Consider the following 20,319-nt stretch of genomic DNA (forward strand, 5'->3'; position numbering starts at 1 on the left):
AGTTTTCTGAAAAAGCAGAATAATAAATATTCACATTTGGATCATGTGGTGCTGTGGCTTAGTTGGTTAAAGCGCCTGTCTCGTAAACAGGAGATCCTGAGTTCAACTCTCAGCAGTACCTTGTTTTCATCTTCTCAAGAATAAGCTTCCTGTCTTAAAGCAGGTGTTTTACCTGAGTGCAAACTCAAATTTGCCATTGTTCCAGCCCTACTGATAGTGCAATTGTGAGATTAAGTATCTCATCTAAATGCTGAAAAGGAATTAAGACTGCTTCAAGCTTGACAATTTAACCAATGGATTTTATTTTGAAATGCCTCCACATTCCGCATCTGACTCTCTAAGCAGTCTTTCCAATATATCACATCTTTTTGTGATTTAGCCAAGTTGGTCAAAGAGCCTGTTTAGTAAACAGAAAATCTTGATTTCGAATGTCAGCAGTGCTTTCCTTTCTTCATGTCAGTTTGGGGCTGTTAGTCGAAAAAGAGGACTTTCACTTTTGTTTGACATCAAACATGTCTTTCCCAAATCCCTAATAAAGTGCAATTGAGAGAAAAAAACTTTCTGCTTTTGAAATGCTCTAAAAGGAATTAGATGAAATAAGTTTCTTTAGAGAATATAGGATGGCTTCAAGCATTACAAATTAAAACCAGTGGAATTTGAGTGAAAAAAAAAATTTGCTTTTGAAATGCTCTAAAATGAATTAGATGAAATAACTTTCTTTAGAGAATATAGGATGGGCTCAAGCATTACAAATTAAAACCAGTGGAATTACACATTAGACGCTACAAATTTTCATAGCAGTTTTCTGAAAAAGCAGAATAATAAATATTCACATTTGGATCATGTGGTGCTGTGGATTAGTTGGTTAAAGCGCCTGTCTCATAAACAGGAGATCTTGAGTTCAACTCTCAGCAGTACCTTGTTTTCATCTTATCAAGAATAAGCTTCCTATCTTAAATCAGGTGTTTTACCTGTGTGCAAACTCAAATTTGCCATTGTTCCAGCCCTACTGATAGTGCAATTGTGAGATTAAGTATCTCATCTAAATGCTGAAAAGGAAGTAAGACTGCTTCAAACTTGACAACTTAACCAATGGATTTTATTTTGAAATGCCTCCACTTTCCGCATCTGACTCTCTAAGCAGTCTTTCCAATATATCACATCTTTTTGTGATGTAGCCAAGTTGGTCAAAGAGCCTGTTTAGTAAACAGAAAATCTTGATTTCGAATGTCAGCAGTGCTTTCCTTTCTTCATGTCAGTTTGGGCTGTTAGCCGAAAAAGAGGACTTTCACTTTTGTTTGACATCAAACATGTCTTTCCCAAAGCCCTAATAAAGTGCAATTGAGAGAAAAAAACTTTCTGCTTTTGAAATGCTCTAAAAGGAATTAGATGAAATAAGTTTCTTTAGAGAATATAGGATGGCTTCAATCATTACAAATTAAAACCAGTGGAATTACACATTAGATGCTACAAATTTGCATAGCAGTTTTCTGAAAAAGCAGAATAATAAATATTCACATTTGGATCATGTGGTGCTGTGGCTTAGTTGGTTAAAGCACCTGTCTCGTAAACAGGAGATCCTGAGTTCAACTCTCAACAGTACCTTGTTTTCATCTTCTCAAGAATAAGCTTCCTGTCTTAAAGCAGGTGTTTTACCTGAGTGCAAACTCAAATTTGCCATTGTTCCAGCCCTACTGATAGTTCAATTGTGAGATTGAGTATCTCATCTAAATGCTGAAAAGGAATTAAGACTGCTTCAAGCTTGACAATTTAACCAATGGATTTTATTTTGAAATGCCTCCACTTTCCGCATCTGACTCTCTAAGCAGTCTTTCCAATATATCACATCTTTTTGTGATTTAGCCAAGTTGGTCAAAGAGCCTGTTTAGTAAACAGAAAATCTTGATTTCGAATGTCAGCAGTGCTTTCCTTTCTTCATGTCAGTTTGGGGCTGTTAATCGAAAAAGAGGACTTTCACTTTTGTTTGACATCAAACATGTCTTTCCCAAATCCCTAATAAAGTGCAATTGAGAGAAAAAAACTTTCTGCTTTTGAAATGCTCTAAAAGGAATTAGATGAAATAAGTTTCTTTAGAGAATATAGGATGGCTTCAAGCATTACAAATTAAAACCAGTGGAATTTGAGTGAAAAAAAAATTTGCTTTTGAAATGCTCTAAAAGGAATTAGATGAAATAACTTTCTTTAGAGAATATAGGATGGGCTCAAGCATTACAAATTAAAACCAGTGGAATTACACATTAGACGCTACAAATTTTCATAGCAGTTTTCTGAAAAAGCAGAATAATAAATATTCACATTTGGATCATGTGGTGCTGTGGATTAGTTGGTTAAAGCGCCTGTCTCATAAACAGGAGATCTTGAGTTCAACTCTCAGCAGTACCTTGTTTTCATCTTATCAAGAATAAGCTTCCTATCTTAAATCAGGTGTTTTACCTGTGTGCAAACTCAAATTTGCCATTGTTCCAGCCCTACTGATAGTGCAATTGTGAGATTAAGTATCTCATCTAAATGCTGAAAAGGAAGTAAGATTGCTTCAAACTTGACAACTTAACCAATGGATTTTATTTTGAAATGCCTCCACTTTCCACATCTGACTCTCTAAGCAGTCTTTCCAATATATCACATCTTTTTGTGATGTAGCCAAGTTGGTCAAAGAGCCTGTTTAGTAAACAGAAAATCTTGATTTCGAATGTCAGCAGTGCTTTCCTTTCTTCATGTCAGTTTGGGCTGTTAGCCGAAAAAGAGGACTTTCACTTTTGTTTGACATCAAACATGTCTTTCCCAAAGCCCTAATAAAGTGCAATTGAGAGAAAAAAACTTTCTGCTTTTGAAATGCTCTAAAAGGAATTAGATGAAATAAGTTTCTTTAGAGAATATAGGATGGCTTCAATCATTACAAATTAAAACCAGTGGAATTACACATTAGATGCTACAAATTTGCATAGCAGTTTTCTGAAAAAGCAGAATAATAAATATTCACATTTGGATCATGTGGTGCTGTGGCTTAATTGGTTAAAGCACCTGTCTCGTAAACAGGAGATCCTGAGTTCAACTCTCAGCAGTACCTTGTTTTCATCTTCTCAAGAATAAGCTTCCTGTCTTAAAGCAGGTGTTTTACCTGAGTGCAAACTCAAATTTGCCATTGTTCCAGCCCTACTGATAGTTCAATTGTGAGATTGAGTATCTCATCTAAATGCTGAAAAGGAATTAAGACTGCTTCAAGCTTGACAATTTAACCAATGGATTTTATTTTGAAATGCCTCCACTTTCCGCATCTGACTCTCTAAGCAGTCTTTCCAATATATCACATCTTTTTGTGATTTAGCCAAGTTGGTCAAAGAGCCTGTTTAGTAAACAGAAAATCTTGATTTCGAATGTCAGCAGTGCTTTCCTTTCTTCATGTCAGTTTGGGGCTGTTAGTCGAAAAAGAGGACTTTCACTTTTGTTTGACATCAAACATGTCTTTCCCAAATCCCTAATAAAGTGCAATTGAGAGAAAAAAACTTTCTGCTTTTGAAATGCTCTAAAAGGAATTAGATGAAATAAGTTTCTTTAGAGAATATAGGATGGCTTCAAGCATTACAAATTAAAACCAGTGGAATTTGAGTGAAAAAAAAAATTTGCTTTTGAAATGCTCTAAAAGGAATTAGATGAAATAACTTTCTTTAGAGAATATAGGATGGGCTCAAGCATTACAAATTAAAACCAGTGGAATTACACATTAGACGCTACAAATTTTCATAGCAGTTTTCTGAAAAAGCAGAATAATAAATATTCACATTTGGATCATGTGGTGCTGTGGATTAGTTGGTTAAAGCGCCTGTCTCATAAACAGGAGATCTTGAGTTCAACTCTCAGCAGTACCTTGTTTTCATCTTATCAGGAATAAGCTTCCTATCTTAAATCAGGTGTTTTACCTGTGTGCAAACTCAAATTTGCCATTGTTCCAGCCCTACTGATAGTGCAATTGTGAGATTAAGTATCTCATCTAAATGCTGAAAAGGAAGTAAGATTGCTTCAAACTTGACAACTTAACCAATGGATTTTATTTTGAAATGCCTCCACTTTCCGCATCTGACTCTCTAAGCAGTCTTTCCAATATATCACATCTTTTTGTGATGTAGCCAAGTTGGTCAAAGAGCCTGTTTAGTAAACAGAAAATCTTGATTTCGAATGTCAGCAGTGCTTTCCTTTCTTCATGTCAGTTTGGGCTGTTAGCCGAAAAAGAGGACTTTCACTTTTGTTTGACATCAAACATGTCTTTCCCAAAGCCCTAATAAAGTGCAATTGAGAGAAAAAACTTTGTGCTTTTGAAATGCTCTAAAAGGAATTAGATGAAATAAGTTTCTTTAGAGAATATAGGATGGCTTCAAGCATTACAAATTAAAACCAGTGGAATTTGAGTGAAAAAAAAAATTTGCTTTTGAAATGCTCTAAAAGGAATTAGATGAAATAACTTTCTTTAGAGAATATAGGATGGGCTCAAGCATTACAAATTAAAACCAGTGGAATTTAAGTAAAAAAATTTTGCTTTTGAAATGCTCTAAAAGGAATTAGATGAAATAAGTTTCTTTAGAGAATATAGGATGGCTTCAATCATTACAAATTAAAACCAGTGGAATTACACATTAGATGCTACAAATTTTCATAGCAGTTTTCTAAAAAAGCAGAATAATAAATATTCACATTTGGATCATGTGGTGCTGTGGCTTAGTTGGTTAAAGTGCCTGTCTCGTAAACAGGAGATCCTGAGTTCAACTCTCAGCAGTACCTTGTTTTCATCTTCTCAAGAATAAGCTTCCTATCTTAAATCATGTGTTTTACCTGTGTGCAAACTCAAATTTGCCATTGTTCCAGCCCTACTCATAGTGCAATTGTGAAATTAAGTATCTCATCTAAATGCTGAAAAGGAAGTAAGACTGCTTCAAGCTTGACAATTTAACCAATGGATTTTATTTTGAAATGCCTCCATTTTCCGCATCTGACTCTCTAAGCAGTCTTTCCAATATATCGCATCTTTTTGTGATTTAGCCAAGTTGGTCAAAGAGCCTGTTTAGTAAACAGAAAATCTTGATTTCGAATGTCAGCAGTGCTTTCCTTTCTTCATGTCAGTTTGGGGCTGTTAGCCGAAAAAGAGGACTTTCACTTTTGTTTGACATCAAACATGTCTTTCCCAAATCCCTAATAAAGTGCAATTGAGAGAAAAAAACTTTCTGCTTTTGAAATGCTCTAAAAGGAATTAGATGAAATAAGTTTCTTTAGAGAATATAGGATGGCTTCAAGCATTACAAATTAAAACCAGTGGAATTTGAGTGAAAAAAAAAATTTGCTTTTGAAATGCTCTAAAAGGAATTAGATGAAATAACTTTCTTTAGAGAATATAGGATGGGCTCAAGCATTACAAATTAAAACCAGTGGAATTACACATTAGATGCTACAAATTTTCATAGCAGTTTTCTGAAAAAGCAGAATAATAAATATTCACATATGAATCATGTGGTGCTGTGGCTTAGTTGGTTAAAGCGCCTGTCTCGTAAACAGGAGATCCTGAGTTCAACTCTCAGCAGTACCTTGTTTTCATCTTATCAAGAATAAGCTTCCTATCTTAAATCAGGTGTTTTACCTGTGTGCAAACTCAAATTTGCCATTGTTCCAGCCCTACTCATAGTGCAATTGTGACATTAAGTATCTCATCTAAATGCTGAAAAGGAAGTAAGATTGCTTCAAACTTGACAACTTAACCAATGGATTTTATTTTGAAATGCCTCCACTTTCCGCATCTGACTCTCTAAGCAGTCTTTCCAATATATCACATCTTTTTGTGATGTAGCCAAGTTGGTCAAAGAGCCTGTTTAGTAAACAGAAAATCTTGATTTCGAATGTCAGCAGTGCTTTCCTTTCTTCATGTCAGTTTGGGCTGTTAGCCGAAAAAGAGGACTTTCACTTTTGTTTGACATCAAACATGTCTTTCCCAAAGCCCTAATAAAGTGCAATTGAGAGAAAAAAACTTTCTGCTTTTGAAATGCTCTAAAAGGAATTAGATGAAATAAGTTTCTTTAGAGAATATAGGATGGCTTCAATCATTACAAATTAAAACCAGTGGAATTACACATTAGATGCTACAAATTTTCATAGCAGTTTTCTGAAAAAGCAGAATAATAAATATTCACATTTGGATCATGTGGTGCTGTGGCTTAGTTGGTTAAAGCGCCTGTCTCGTAAACAGGAGATCCTGAGTTAAACTCTCAGCAGTACCTTGTTTTCATCTTCTCAAGAATAAGCTTCCTATCTTAAAGCAGGTATTTTACCTGAGTGCAAACTCAAATTTGCCATTGTTCCAGCCCTACTGATAGTGCAATTGTGAGATTAAGTATCTTATCTAAATGCTGAAAAGGAATTAAGACTGCTTCAAGCTTGACAATTTAACCAATGGATTTTATTTTGAAATGCCTCCACTTTCCGCATCTGACTCTCTAAGCAGTCTTTCCAATATATCGCATCTTTTTGTGATTTAGCCAAGTTGGTCAAAGAGCCTGTTTAGTAAACAGAAAATCTTGATTTCGAATGTCAGCAGTGCTTTCCTTTCTTCATGTCAGTTTGGGGCTGTTAGCCGAAAAAGAGGACTTTCACTTTTGTTTGACATCAAACATGTATTTCCCAAAGCCCTAATAAAGTGCAATTGAGAGAAAAAAACTTTCTGCTTTTAAAATGCTCTAAAAGGAATTAGATGAAATAAGTTTCTTTAGAGAATATAGGATGGCTTCAAGCATTACAAATTAAAACCAGTGGAATTTGAGTGAAAAAAAAATTGCTTTTGAAATGCTATAAAAGGAATTAGATGAAATAACTTTCTTTAGAGAATATAGGATGGGCTCAAGCATTACAAATTAAGACCAGTGGAATAACACATTAGATGCTACAAATTTTCATAGCAGTTTTCTGAAAAAGCAGAATAATAAATATTCACAAATGGATCATGTGGTGCTGTGGCTTAGTTGTGTCTTGTAAACAGGAGATCCTGAGTTCAACTCTCAGCAGTACCTTGTTTTCATCTTCTCAAGAATAAGCTTCCTATCTTAAAGCAGGTGTTTTACCTGTGTGCAAACTCAAATTTGCCATTGTTCCAGCCCTACTCATAGTGCAATTGTGAGACTAAGTATCTCATCTAAATGATGAAAAGGAAGTAAGACTGCTTCAAGCTTGACAATTTAACCAATGGATTTTATTTTGAAATGCCTCCATTTTCCGCATCTGACTCTCTAAGCAGTCTTTCCAATATATCGCATCTTTTTGTGATTTAGCCAAGTTGGTCAAAGAGCCTGTTTAGTAAACAGAAAATCTGAATGTCGAAAATCGAATGTCAGCAGTGCTTTCCTTTCTTCATGTCAGTTTGGGGCTGTTAGCCGAAAAAGAGGACTTTCACTTTTGTTTGACATCAAACATGTCTTTCCCAGAGCCCTAATAATGTGCAATTGAGAGAAAAAAACTTTCTGCTTTTGAAATGCTCTAAAAGGAATTAGATGAAATAAGTTTCTTTAGAGAATATAGGATGGCTTCAATCATTACAAATTAAAACCAGTGGAATTTAAGTAAAAAAAAATTTGCTTTTGAAATGCTCTAAAAGGAATTAGATGAAATAACTTTCTTTAGAGAATATAGGATGGGCTCAAGCATTACAAATTAAAACCAGTGGAATTACACATTAGATGCTACAAATTTTCACCAAGTTGGTCAAAGAGCCTGTTTAGTAAACAGAAAATCTTGATTTTGAATGTCAGCAGTGATTTCCTTTCATCATGTCAGTTTGGGGCTGTTAGCCGAAAAAGAGGACTTTCATTCTTGTTTGACATCAAACATGTCTTTCCCAAAGCCCTAATAAAGTGCAATTGAGAGAAAAAAACTTTCTGCTTTTGAAATGCTCTAAAACGAATTAGATGAAATAAGTTTCTTTAGAGAATATAGGATGGTTTCAAGCATTACAAATTAAAACCAGTGGAATTTTAGTGAAAAAAAAAATTTGCTTTTGAAATGCTCTAAAAGGAATTAGATGAAATAACTTTCTTTAGAATATATAGGAAGGGCTCAAGCATTACAAACTAAAACCAGTGGAATTACACGTTAGATGCTACAAATTTTCATAGCAGTTTTCTGAAAAAGCAGAATAATAAATATTCACATATGGATCATGTTGTCCTGTGGCTTAGTTGGTTAAAGCGCCTGTCTCGTAAACAGGAGGTCCTGGTTTCAACTCTCAGCAGTACCTTTTTTCATCTTCTCAAGAATAAGCTTCCTATCTTAAATCAGGTGTTTTACCTGTGTGCAAACTCAAATTTGCCATTGTTCCAGCCCTACTCATAGTGCAATTGTGAGATTAAGTATCTCACAATCTCACAATCTAAATGCTGAAAAGGAAGTAAGACTGCTTCAAGCTTGACAATTTAACCAATGGATTTTATTTTGAAATGCCTCCACTTTCCGCATCTGACTCTCTAAGCAGTCTTTCCAATATATCACATCTTTTTGTGAATAAACCAAGTTGGTCAAAGAGCCTGTTTAGTAAACAGAAAATCTTGATTTCGAATGTCAGCAGTGCTTTTCTTTCATCATGTCAGTTTGGGGCTGTTAGCCGAAAAAGAGGACTTTCATTCTTGTTTGACATCAAACATGTCTTTCCCAAAGCCCTAATAAAGTGCAATTGAGAGAAAAAAACTTTCTGCTTTTGAAATGCTCTAAAAGGAATTAGATGAAATAAGTTTCTTTAGAGAATATAGGATGGCTTCAAGCATTACAAATTAAAACCAGTGGAATTTGAGTGAAAAAAAAATTTGCTTTTGAAATTCTCTAAAAGGAATTAGATGAAATAACTTTCTTTAGAGAATATAGGATGGGCTCAAGCATTACAAACTAAAACCAGTGGAATTACACATTAGATGCTACAAATTTTCATAGCAGTTTTCTGAAAAAGCAGAATAATAAATATTCACATATGGATCATGTGGTGCTGTGGCTTAGTTGATTAAAGCGCCTGTCTTGTAAACAGGAGCTTCCTATCTTAAATCAGGTGTTTTACCTGTGTGCAAACTCAAATTTGCCATTGTTCCAGCCCTACTGATAGTGCAATTGTGAGATTAAGAATCTCATCTAAATGCTGAAAAGGAAGTAAGACTGCTTCAAGCTTGACAATTTAACCAATGGATTTTATTTTGAAATGCCTCCATTTTCCGCATCTGACTCTCTAAGCAGTCTTTCCAATATATCACATCTTTTTGTGATTTAGCCAAGTTGGTCAAAGAGCCTGTTTAGTAAACAGAAAATCTTGATTTCGAATGTGAGCAGTGCTTTCCTTTCTTCATGTCAGTTTGGGGCTGTTAGCCGAAAAAGAGTACTTTCACTTTCGTTTGACATCAAACATGTCTTTCCCAAAGCCCTAATAAAGTGCAATTGAGAGAAAAAAAATTTCTGCTTTTGAAATGCTCTAAAAGGAATTAGATGAAATAAGTTTCTTTAGAGAATATAGGATGGCTTCAATCATTACAAATTAAAACAAGTGGAATTTAAGTAAAAAAATTTTGCTTTTGAAATGCTCTAAAAGGAATTAGATAAAATAACTTTCTTTAGAGAATATAGGATGGGCTCAAGCATTACAAATTAAAACCAGTGGAATTACACATTAGATGCTACAAATTTTCATAGCAGTTTTCTGAAAAAGCAGAATAATAAATATTGACATATGGATCATGTGGTGCTGTAGCTTAGTTGGTTAAAGCGCCTGTCTCGTAAACAGGAGATCCTTAGTTCAACTCTCAGCAGTACCTTGTTTTCATCTTCTCAAGAATAAGCTTCCTATCTTAAAGCATGTGTTTTACCTGTGTGCAAACTCAAATTTGCCATTGTTGCAGCCCTACTCATAGTGCAATTGTGAGATTAAGTATCTCATCTAAATGCTGAAAAGGAAGTAAGACTGCTTCAAGCTTGACAATTTAACCAATGGATTTTATTTTGAAATGCCTCCACTTTCCGCATCTGACTCTCTAAGCAGTCTTTCCAATATATCACATCTTTTTGTGATTTAGCCAAGTTGGTCAAAGAGCCTGTTTAGTAAATAGAAAATCTTGATTTCAAATGTCAGCAGTGCTTTCCTTTCTTCATGTCAGTTTGGGGCTGTTATCCGAAAAAGAGGACTTTCACTTTTGTTTGACATCAAACATGTCTTTCCCAAAGCCCTAATAAAGTGCTATTGAGAGAAAAAAACTTTCTGCTTTTGTAATGCTCTAAAAGGAATTAGATGAAATAAGTTTCTTTAGAGAATATAGGATGGCTTCAAGCATTACAAATTAAAACCAGTGGAATTTGAGTGAAAAAAAAAATTTGCTTTTGAAATGCTCTAAAAGGAATTAGATGAAATAACTTTCTTTAGAGAATATAGGATGGCTTCAATCATTACATATTAAAACCAGTGGAATTACACATTAGATGCTACAAATTTTCATAGCAGTTTTCTGAAAAAGCAGAATAATAAATATTCACATTTGGATCATGTGGTGCTGTGGATTAGTTGGTTAAAGCGCCTGTCTCATAAACAGGAGATCCTGAGTTCAACTCTCAGCAGTACCTTGTTTTCATATTCTCAAGAATAAGCTTCCTATCTTAAATGAGGTGTTTTACCTGTGTGCAAACTCAAATTTGCCATTGTTCCAGCCCTACTGATAGTGCAATTGTGAGATTAAGAATCTCATCTAAATGCTGAAAAGGAAGTAAGACTGCTTCAAGCTTGACAATTTAACCAATGGATTTTATTTTGAAATTCCTCCATTTTCTGCATCTGACTCTCTAAGCAGTCTTTCCAATATATCACATCTTTTTGTGATTTAGCCAAGTTGGTCAAAGAGCCTGTTTAGTAAGCAGAAAATCTTGATTTCGAATGTCAGCAGTGCTTTCCTTTCTTCATGTCAGTTTGGGGCTGTTAGCCGAAAAAGAGGACTTTCACTTTTGTTTGACATCAAACATGTCTTTCCCAAAGCCCTAATAAAGTGCTATTGAGAGAAAAAAACTTTCTGCTTTTGAAATGCTCTAAAAGGAATTAGATGAAATAAGTTTCTTTAGAGAATATAGGATGGCTTCAAGCATTACAAATTAAAACCAGTGGAATTTGAGTGAAAAAAAAAATTGTTTTTGAAATGCTCTAAAAGGAATTAGATGAAATAACTTTCTTTAGAGAATATAGGATGGCTTCAATCATTACAAATTAAAACCAGTGGAATTACACATTAGATGCTACAAATTTTCATAGCAGTTTTCTGAAAAAGCAGAATAATAAATATTCACATTTGGATCATGTGGTGCTGTGGCTTAGTTGGTTAAAGCGCCTGTCTTGTAAACAGGAGATACTGAGTTAAACTCTCAGCAGTACCTTGTTTTCATCTTCTCAAGAATAAGCTTCCTATCTTAAAGCAAGTGTTTTACCTGAGTGCAAACTCAAATTTGCCATTGTTCCAGCTCTACTGATAGTGCAATTGTGAGATTAAGTATCTCATCTAAATGCTGAAAAGGAAGTAAGACTGCTTCAAGCTTGACAATTTAACCAATGGATTTTATTTTGAAATGCCTCCATTTTCCGCATCTGACTCTCTAAGCAGTCTTTCCAATATATCACATCTTTTTGTGATTTAGCCAAGTTGGTCAAAGAGCCTGTTTAGTAAACAGAAAATCTTGATTTCGAATGTCAGCAGTGCTTTCCTTTCTTCATGTCAGTTTGGGGCTGTTAGCCGAAAAAGAGTACTTTCACTTTCGTTTGACATCAAACATGTCTTTCCCAAAGTCCTAATAAAGTGCAATTGAGAGAAAAAAAATTTCTGCTTTTGAAATGCTCTAAAAGGAATTAGATGAAATAAGTTTCTTTAGAGAATATAGGATGGCTTCAATCATTACAAATTAAAACCAGTGGAATTACACATTAGATGCTACAAATTTTCATAGCAGTTTTCTGAAAAAGCAGAATAATAAATATTCACATTTGGATCATGTGGTGCTGTGGCTTAGTTGGTTAAAGCGCCTGTCTCGTAAACAGGAGATCCTGAGTTAAACTCTCAGCAGTACCTTGTTTTCATCTTCTCAAGAATAAGCTTCCTATCTTAAAGCAGGTATTTTACCTGAGTGCAAACTCAAATTTGCCATTGTTCCAGCCCTACTGATAGTGCAATTGTGAGATTAAGTATCTTATCTAAATGCTGAAAAGGAATTAAGACTGCTTCAAGCTTGACAATTTAACCAATGGATTTTATTTTGAAATGCCTCCACTTTCCGCATCTGACTCTCTAAGCAGTCTTTCCAATATATCGCATCTTTTTGTGATTTAGCCAAGTTGGTCAAAGAGCCTGTTTAGTAAACAGAAAATCTTGATTTCGAATGTCAGCAGTGCTTTCCTTTCTTCATGTCAGTTTGGGGCTGTTAGCCGAAAAAGAGGACTTTCACTTTTGTTTGACATCAAACATGTATTTCCCAAAGCCCTAATAAAGTGCAATTGAGAGAAAAAAACTTTCTGCTTTTAAAATGCTCTAAAAGGAATTAGATGAAATAAGTTTCTTTAGAGAATATAGGATGGCTTCAAGCATTACAAATTAAAACCAGTGGAATTTGAGTGAAAAAAAAATTGCTTTTGAAATGCTATAAAAGGAATTAGATGAAATAACTTTCTTTAGAGAATATAGGATGGGCTCAAGCATTACAAATTAAGACCAGTGGAATAACACATTAGATGCTACTAATTTTCATAGCAGTTTTCTGAAAAAGCAGAATAATAAATATTCACAAATGGATCATGTGGTGCTGTGGCTTAGTTGTGTCTTTTAAACAGGAGATCCTGAGTTCAACTCTCAGCAGTACCTTGTTTTCATCTTCTCAAGAATAAGCTTCCTATCTTAAATCAGGTGTTTTACCTGTGTGCAAACTCAAATTTGCCATTGTTCCAGCCCTACTCATAGTGCAATTGTGAGACTAAGTATCTCATCTAAATGATGAAAAGGAAGTAAGACTGCTTCAAGCTTGACAATTTAACCAATGGATTTTATTTTGAAATGCCTCCATTTTCCGCATCTGACTCTCTAAGCAGTCTTTCCAATATATCGCATCTTTTTGTGATTTAGCCAAGTTGGTCAAAGAGCCTGTTTAGTAAACAGAAAATCTGAATGTCGAAAATCGAATGTCAGCAGTGCTTTCCTTTCTTCATGTCAGTTTGGGGCTGTTAGCCGAAAAAGAGGACTTTCACTTTTGTTTGACATCAAACATGTCTTTCCCAGAGCCCTAATAATGTGCAATTGAGAGAAAAAAACTTTCTGCTTTTGAAATGCTCTAAAAGGAATTAGATGAAATAAGTTTCTTTAGAGAATATAGGATGGCTTCAATCATTACAAATTAAAACCAGTGGAATTTAAGTAAAAAAAAATTTGCTTTTGAAATGCTCTAAAAGGAATTAGATGAAATAACTTTCTTTAGAGAATATAGGATGGGCTCAAGCATTACAAATTAAAACCAGTGGAATTACACATTAGATGCTACAAATTTTCACCAAGTTGGTCAAAGAGCCTGTTTAGTAAACAGAAAATCTTGATTTTGAATGTCAGCAGTGCTTTCCTTTCATCATGTCAGTTTGGGGCTGTTAGCCGAAAAAGAGGACTTTCATTCTTGTTTGACATCAAACATGTCTTTCCCAAAGCCCTAATAAAGTGCAATTGAGAGAAAAAAACTTTCTGCTTTTGAAATGCTCTAAAACGAATTAGATGAAATAAGTTTCTTTAGAGAATATAGGATGGTTTCAAGCATTACAAATTAAAACCAGTGGAATTTTAGTGAAAAAAAAAATTTGCTTTTGAAATGCTCTAAAAGGAATTAGATGAAATAACTTTCTTTAGAATATATAGGAAGGGCTCAAGCATTACAAACTAAAACCAGTGGAATTACACGTTAGATGCTACAAATTTTCATAGCAGTTTTCTGAAAAAGCAGAATAATAAATATTCACATATGGATCATGTTGTCCTGTGGCTTAGTTGGTTAAAGCGCCTGTCTCGTAAACAGGAGGTCCTGGGTTCAACTCTCAGCAGTACCTTTTTTCATCTTCTCAAGAATAAGCTTCCTATCTTAAATCAGGTGTTTTACCTGTGTGCAAACTCAAATTTGCCATTGTTCCAGCCCTACTCATAGTGCAATTGTGAGATTAAGTATCTCACAATCTCACAATCTAAATGCTGAAAAGGAAGTAAGACTGCTTCAAGCTTGACAATTTAACCAATGGATTTTATTTTGAAATGCCTCCACTTTCCGCATCTGACTCTCTAAGCAGTCTTTCCAATATATCACATCTTTTTGTGAATAAACCAAGTTGGTCAAAGAGCCTGTTTAGTAAACAGAAAATCTTGATTTCGAATGTCAGCAGTGCTTTTCTTTCATCATGTCAGTTTGGGGCTGTTAGCCGAAAAAGAGGACTTTCATTCTTGTTTGACATCAAACATGTCTTTCCCAAAGCCCTAATAAAGTGCAATTGAGAGAAAAAAACTTTCTGCTTTTGAAATGCTCTAAAAGGAATTAGATGAAATAAGTTTCTTTAGAGAATATAGGATGGCTTCAAGCATTACAAATTAAAACCAGTGGAATTTGAGTGAAAAAAAAATTTGCTTTTGAAATTCTCTAAAAGGAATTAGATGAAATAACTTTCTTTAGAGAATATAGGATGGGCTCAAGCATTACAAACTAAAACCAGTGGAATTACACATTAGATGCTACAAATTTTCATAGCAGTTTTCTGAAAAAGCAGAATAATAAATATTCACATATGGATCATGTGGTGCTGTGGCTTAGTTGATTAAAGCGCCTGTCTTGTAAACAGGAGCTTCCTATCTTAAATCAGGTGTTTTACCTGTGTGCAAACTCAAATTTGCCATTGTTCCAGCCCTACTGATAGTGCAATTGTGAGATTAAGAATCTCATCTAAATGCTGAAAAGGAAGTAAGACTGCTTCAAGCTTGACAATTTAACCAATGGATTTTATTTTGAAATGCCTCCATTTTCCGCATCTGACTCTCTAAGCAGTCTTTCCAATATATCACATCTTTTTGTGATTTAGCCAAGTTGGTCAAAGAGCCTGTTTAGTAAACAGAAAATCTTGATTTCGAATGTGAGCAGTGCTTTCCTTTCTTCATGTCAGTTTGGGGCTGTTAGCCGAAAAAGAGTACTTTCACTTTCGTTTGACATCAAACATGTCTTTCCCAAAGCCCTAATAAAGTGCAATTGAGAGAAAAAAAATTTCTGCTTTTGAAATGCTCTAAAAGGAATTAGATGAAATAAGTTTCTTTAGAGAATATAGGATGGCTTCAATCATTACAAATTAAAACAAGTGGAATTTAAGTAAAAAAATTTTGCTTTTGAAATGCTCTAAAAGGAATTAGATAAAATAACTTTCTTTAGAGAATATAGGATGGGCTCAAGCATTACAAATTAAAACCAGTGGAATTACACATTAGATGCTACAAATTTTCATAGCAGTTTTCTGAAAAAGCAGAATAATAAATATTGACATATGGATCATGTGGTGCTGTAGCTTAGTTGGTTAAAGCGCCTGTCTCGTAAACAGGAGATCCTTAGTTCAACTCTCAGCAGTACCTTGTTTTCATCTTCTCAAGAATAAGCTTCCTATCTTAAAGCATGTGTTTTACCTGTGTGCAAACTCAAATTTGCCATTGTTGCAGCCCTACTCATAGTGCAATTGTGAGATTAAGTATCTCATCTAAATGCTGAAAAGGAAGTAAGACTGCTTCAAGCTTGACAATTTAACCAATGGATTTTATTTTGAAATGCCTCCACTTTCCGCATCTGACTCTCTAAGCAGTCTTTCCAATATATCACATCTTTTTGTGATTTAGCCAAGTTGGTCAAAGAGCCTGTTTAGTAAATAGAAAATCTTGATTTCAAATGTCAGCAGTGCTTTCCTTTCTTCATGTCAGTTTGGGGCTGTTATCCGAAAAAGAGGACTTTCACTTTTGTTTGACATCAAACATGTCTTTCCCAAAGCCCTAATAAAGTGCTATTGAGAGAAAAAAACTTTCTGCTTTTGTAATGCTCTAAAAGGAATTAGATGAAATAAGTTTCTTTAGAGAATATAGGATGGCTTCAAGCATTACAAATTAAAACCAGTGGAATTTGAGTGAAAAAAAAAATTTGCTTTTGAAATGCTCTAAAAGGAATTAGATGAAATAACTTTCTTTAGAGAATATAGGATGGCTTCAATCATTACATATTAAAACCAGTGGAATTACACATTAGATGCTACAAATTTTCATAGCAGTTTTCTGAAAAAGCAGAATAATAAATATTCACATTTGGATCATGTGGTGCTGTGGATTAGTTGGTTAAAGCTCCTGTCTCATAAACAGGAGATCCTGAGTTCAACTCTCAGCAGTACCTTGTTTTCATATTCTCAAGAATAAGCTTCCTATCTTAAATCAGGTGTTTTACCTGTGTGCAAACTCAAATTTGCCATTGTTCCAGCCCTACTGATAGTGCAATTGTGAGATTAAGAATCTCATCTAAATGCTGAAAAGGAAGTAAGACTGCTTCAAGCTTGACAATTTAACCAATGGATTTTATTTTGAAATTCCTCCATTTTCTGCATCTGACTCTCTAAGCAGTCTTTCCAATATATCACATCTTTTTGTGATTTAGCCAAGTTGGTCAAAGAGCCTGTTTAGTAAGCAGAAAATCTTGATTTCGAATGTAAGCAGTGCTTTCCTTTCTTCATGTCAGTTTGGGGCTGTTAGCCGAAAAAGAGGACTTTCACTTTTGTTTGACATCAAACATGTCTTTCCCAAAGCCCTAATAAAGTGCTATTGAGAGAAAAAACTTTCTGCTTTTGAAATGCTCTAAAAGGAATTAGATGAAATAAGTTTCTTTAGAGAATATAGGATGGCTTCAAGCATTACAAATTAAAACCAGTGGAAATTGAGTGAAAAAAAAAATTTGCTTTTGAAATGCTCTAAAAGGAATTAGATGAAATAACTTTCTTTAGAGAAAATAGGATGGGCTCAAGCATTACAAATTAAAACCAGTGGAATTACACATTAGATGCTACAAATTTTCATAGCAGTTTTCTGAAAAAGCAGAATAATAAATATTCTCATATGGATCATGTGGTGCTGTGGCTTAGTTGGTTAAAGCGCCTGTCTCGTAAACAGGAGATCCTGAGTTCAACTCTCAGCAGTACCTTGTTTTCATCTTCTCAAGAATAAGCTTCCTATCTTAAAGCAGGTGTTTTACCTGAGTGCAAACTCAAATTTGCCATTGTTCCAGCCCTACTGATAGTGCAATTGTGAGATTAAGTATCTCATCTAAATGCTGAAAAGGAAGTAAGACTGCTTCAAGCTTGACAATTTAACCAGTGGATTTTATTTTGAAATGCCTCCATTTTCCGCATCTGACTCTCTAAGCAGTCTTTCCAATATATCACATCTTTTTGTGATTTAGCCAAGTTGGTCAAAGAGCCTGTTTAGTAAACAGAAAATCTTGATTTCGAATGTCAGCAGTGCTTTCCTTTCTTCATGTCAGTTTGGGGCTGTTAGCCAAAAAAGAGTACTTTCACTTTCGTTTGACATCAAACATGTCTTTCCCAAAGCCCTAATAAAGTGCAATTGAGAGAAAAAAAATTTCTGCTTTTGAAATGCTCTAAAAGGAATTAGATGAAATAAGTTTCTTTAGAGAATATAGGATGGCTTCAATCATTACAAATTAAAACAAGTGGAATTTAAGTAAAAAAATTTTGCTTTTGAAATGCTCTAAAAGGAATTAGATGAAATAACTTTCTTTAGAGAATATAGGATGGGCTCAAGCATTACAAATTAAAACCAGTGGAATTACACATTAGATGCTACAAATTTTCATAGCAGTTTTCTGAAAAAGCAGAATAATAAATATTGACATATGGATCATGTGGTGCTGTAGCTTAGTTGGTTAAAGCGCCTGTCTCGTAAACAGGAGATCCTGAGTTCAACTCTCAGCTGTACCTTGTTTTCATCTTCTCAAGAATAAGCTTCCTATCTTAAAGCATGTGTTTTACCTGTGTGCAAACTCAAATTTGCCATTGTTCCAGCCCTACTCATAGTGCAATTGTGATATTAAGTATCTCATCTAAATGCTGAAAAGGAAGTAAGACTGCTTCAAGCTTGACAATTTAACCAATGGATTTTATTTTGAAATGCCTCCATTTTCCGCATCTGACCCTCTAAGCAGTCTTTCCAATATATCACATCTTTTTGTGATTTAGCCAAGTTGGTCAAAGAGCCTGTTTAGTAAACAGAAAATCTTGATTTCGAATGTCAGCAGTGCTTTCCTTTCTTCATGTCAGTTTGGGGCTGTTAGCCGAAAAAGAGGACTTTCACTTTTGTTTGACATCAAACATGTCTTTCCCAAAGCCCTAATAAAGTGCTATTGAGAGAAAAAAACTTTCTGCTTTTGAAATGCTCTAAAAGGAATTAGATGAAATAAGTTTCTTTAGAGAATATAGGATGGCTTCAAGCATTACAAATTAAAACCAGTGGAATTTGAGTGAAAAAAAAAATTGTTTTTGAAATGCTCTAAAAGGAATTAGATGAAATAACTTTCTTTAGCGAATATAGGATGGCTTCAATCATTACAAATTAAAACCAGTGGAATTACACATTAGATGCTACAAATTTTCATAGAAGTTTTCTGAAAAAGCAGAATAATAAATATTCACATTTGTATCATGTGGTGCTGTGGCTTAGTTGGTTAAAGCGCCTGTCTCGTAAACAGGAGATCCTGAGTTAAACTCTCAGCAGTACCTTGTTTTCATCTTCTCAAGAATAAGCTTCCTATCTTAAAGCAGGTGTTTTACCTGAGTGCAAACTCAAATTTGCCATTGTTCCAGCCCTACTGATAGTGCAATTGTGAGACTAAGTATCTCATCTAAATGCTGAAAAGGAAGTAAGACTGCTTCAAGCTTGACAATTTAACCAATGGATTTTATTTTGAAATGCCTCCATTTTCCGCATCTGACTCTCTAAGCAGTCTTTCCAATATATCACATCTTTTTGTGATTTAGCCAAGTTGGTCAAAGAGCCTGTTTAGTAAACAGAAAATCTTGATTTCGAATGTCAGCAGTGCTTTCCCTTCTTCATGTCAGTTTGGGGCTGTTAGCCAAAAAAGAGTACTTTCACTTTCGTTTGACATCAAACATGTCTTTCCCAAAGCCCTAGTAAAGTGCAATTGAGAGAAAAAAAATTTCTGCTTTTGAAATGCTCTAAAAGGAATTAGATGAAATAAGTTTCTTTAGAGAATATAGGATGGCTTCAATCATTACAAATTAAAACAAGTGGAATTTAAGCAAAAAAATTTTGCTTTTGAAATGCTCTAAAAGGAATTAGATGAAATAACTTTCTTTAGAGAATATAGGATGGGCTCAAGCATTACAAATTAAAACCAGTGGAATTACACATTAGATGCTACAAATTTTCATAGCAGTTTTCTGAAAAAGCAGAATAATAAATATTCACATATGGATCATGTGGTGCTGTGGCGTAGTTGGTTAAAGTGCCTGACTCGTAAACAGGAGATCCTGAGTTCAACTCTCAGCAGTACCTTGTTTTCATCTTCTCAAGAATAAGCTTCCTATCTTAAAGCAGGTGTTTTACCTGTGTGCAAACTCAAATTTGCCATTGTTCCAGCCCTACTGATAGTGCAATTGTGAGATTAAGTATCTCATCTAAATGGTGAAAAGGAAGTAAGACTGCTTCAAGCTTGACAATTTAACCAGTGGATTTTATTTTGAAATGCCTCCATTTTCCGCATCTGACTCTCTAAGCAGTCTTTCCAATATATCACATCTTTTTGTGATTTAGCCAAGTTGGTCAAAGAGCCTGTTTAGTAAACAGAAAATCTTGATTTCGAATGTCAGCAGTGCTTTCCTTTCTTCATGTCAGTTTGGGGCTGTTAGCCAAAAAAGAGTACTTTCACTTTCGTTTGACATCAAACATGTCTTTCCCAAAGCCCTAATAAAGTGCAATTGAGAGAAAAAAAATTTCTGCTTTTGAAATGCTCTAAAAGGAATTAGATGAAATAAGTTTCTTTAGAGAATATAGGATGGCTTCAATCATTACAAATTAAAACAAGTGGAATTTAAGTAAAAAAATTTTGCTTTTGAAATGCTCTAAAAGGAATTAGATGAAATAACTTTCTTTAGAGAATATAGGATGGGCTCAAGCATTACAAATTAAAACCAGTGGAATTACACATTAG

At 34.5% G+C, this 20,319-nt stretch overlaps 13 non-coding genes across 13 annotated transcripts; all 13 read left to right on the plus strand.

The window, feature by feature from the left end:
* Nucleotides 1-47: 47 nt before the first annotated feature.
* Nucleotides 48-121, plus strand: TRNAT-CGU (transfer RNA threonine (anticodon CGU)). Its single transcript has one exon. It is a non-coding gene; the product is annotated as a tRNA-Thr (tRNA).
* A 1,410-nt stretch (nucleotides 122-1,531) lies between these two features.
* TRNAT-CGU (transfer RNA threonine (anticodon CGU)) lies at nucleotides 1,532-1,605 on the plus strand. Its single transcript has one exon. It is a non-coding gene; the product is annotated as a tRNA-Thr (tRNA).
* A 1,409-nt stretch (nucleotides 1,606-3,014) lies between these two features.
* Nucleotides 3,015-3,088, plus strand: TRNAT-CGU (transfer RNA threonine (anticodon CGU)). The gene has a single exon. It is a non-coding gene; the product is annotated as a tRNA-Thr (tRNA).
* Nucleotides 3,089-4,720: 1,632 nt separating this feature from the next.
* On the plus strand, nucleotides 4,721-4,794 carry TRNAT-CGU (transfer RNA threonine (anticodon CGU)). The gene has a single exon. It is a non-coding gene; the product is annotated as a tRNA-Thr (tRNA).
* A 725-nt stretch (nucleotides 4,795-5,519) lies between these two features.
* On the plus strand, nucleotides 5,520-5,593 carry TRNAT-CGU (transfer RNA threonine (anticodon CGU)). Its single transcript has one exon. It is a non-coding gene; the product is annotated as a tRNA-Thr (tRNA).
* Nucleotides 5,594-6,204: 611 nt separating this feature from the next.
* TRNAT-CGU (transfer RNA threonine (anticodon CGU)) lies at nucleotides 6,205-6,278 on the plus strand. The gene has a single exon. It is a non-coding gene; the product is annotated as a tRNA-Thr (tRNA).
* Nucleotides 6,279-9,762: 3,484 nt separating this feature from the next.
* TRNAT-CGU (transfer RNA threonine (anticodon CGU)) lies at nucleotides 9,763-9,836 on the plus strand. The gene has a single exon. It is a non-coding gene; the product is annotated as a tRNA-Thr (tRNA).
* A 2,209-nt stretch (nucleotides 9,837-12,045) lies between these two features.
* Nucleotides 12,046-12,119, plus strand: TRNAT-CGU (transfer RNA threonine (anticodon CGU)). The gene has a single exon. It is a non-coding gene; the product is annotated as a tRNA-Thr (tRNA).
* Nucleotides 12,120-14,051: 1,932 nt separating this feature from the next.
* On the plus strand, nucleotides 14,052-14,125 carry TRNAT-CGU (transfer RNA threonine (anticodon CGU)). The gene has a single exon. It is a non-coding gene; the product is annotated as a tRNA-Thr (tRNA).
* A 1,478-nt stretch (nucleotides 14,126-15,603) lies between these two features.
* TRNAT-CGU (transfer RNA threonine (anticodon CGU)) lies at nucleotides 15,604-15,677 on the plus strand. The gene has a single exon. It is a non-coding gene; the product is annotated as a tRNA-Thr (tRNA).
* A 1,523-nt stretch (nucleotides 15,678-17,200) lies between these two features.
* Nucleotides 17,201-17,274, plus strand: TRNAT-CGU (transfer RNA threonine (anticodon CGU)). The gene has a single exon. It is a non-coding gene; the product is annotated as a tRNA-Thr (tRNA).
* Nucleotides 17,275-17,996: 722 nt separating this feature from the next.
* TRNAT-CGU (transfer RNA threonine (anticodon CGU)) lies at nucleotides 17,997-18,070 on the plus strand. The gene has a single exon. It is a non-coding gene; the product is annotated as a tRNA-Thr (tRNA).
* A 724-nt stretch (nucleotides 18,071-18,794) lies between these two features.
* On the plus strand, nucleotides 18,795-18,868 carry TRNAT-CGU (transfer RNA threonine (anticodon CGU)). The gene has a single exon. It is a non-coding gene; the product is annotated as a tRNA-Thr (tRNA).
* The last annotated feature ends 1,451 nt before the right edge of the window (nucleotides 18,869-20,319 follow it).

This window comes from Dendrobates tinctorius, unplaced genomic scaffold (genome assembly GCF_039654945.1).
Source record: "Dendrobates tinctorius isolate UK_male_01 unplaced genomic scaffold, ASM3965494v1 ptg000254l, whole genome shotgun sequence".
Classification (NCBI taxonomy): Eukaryota; Metazoa; Chordata; class Amphibia; order Anura; family Dendrobatidae; genus Dendrobates; species Dendrobates tinctorius.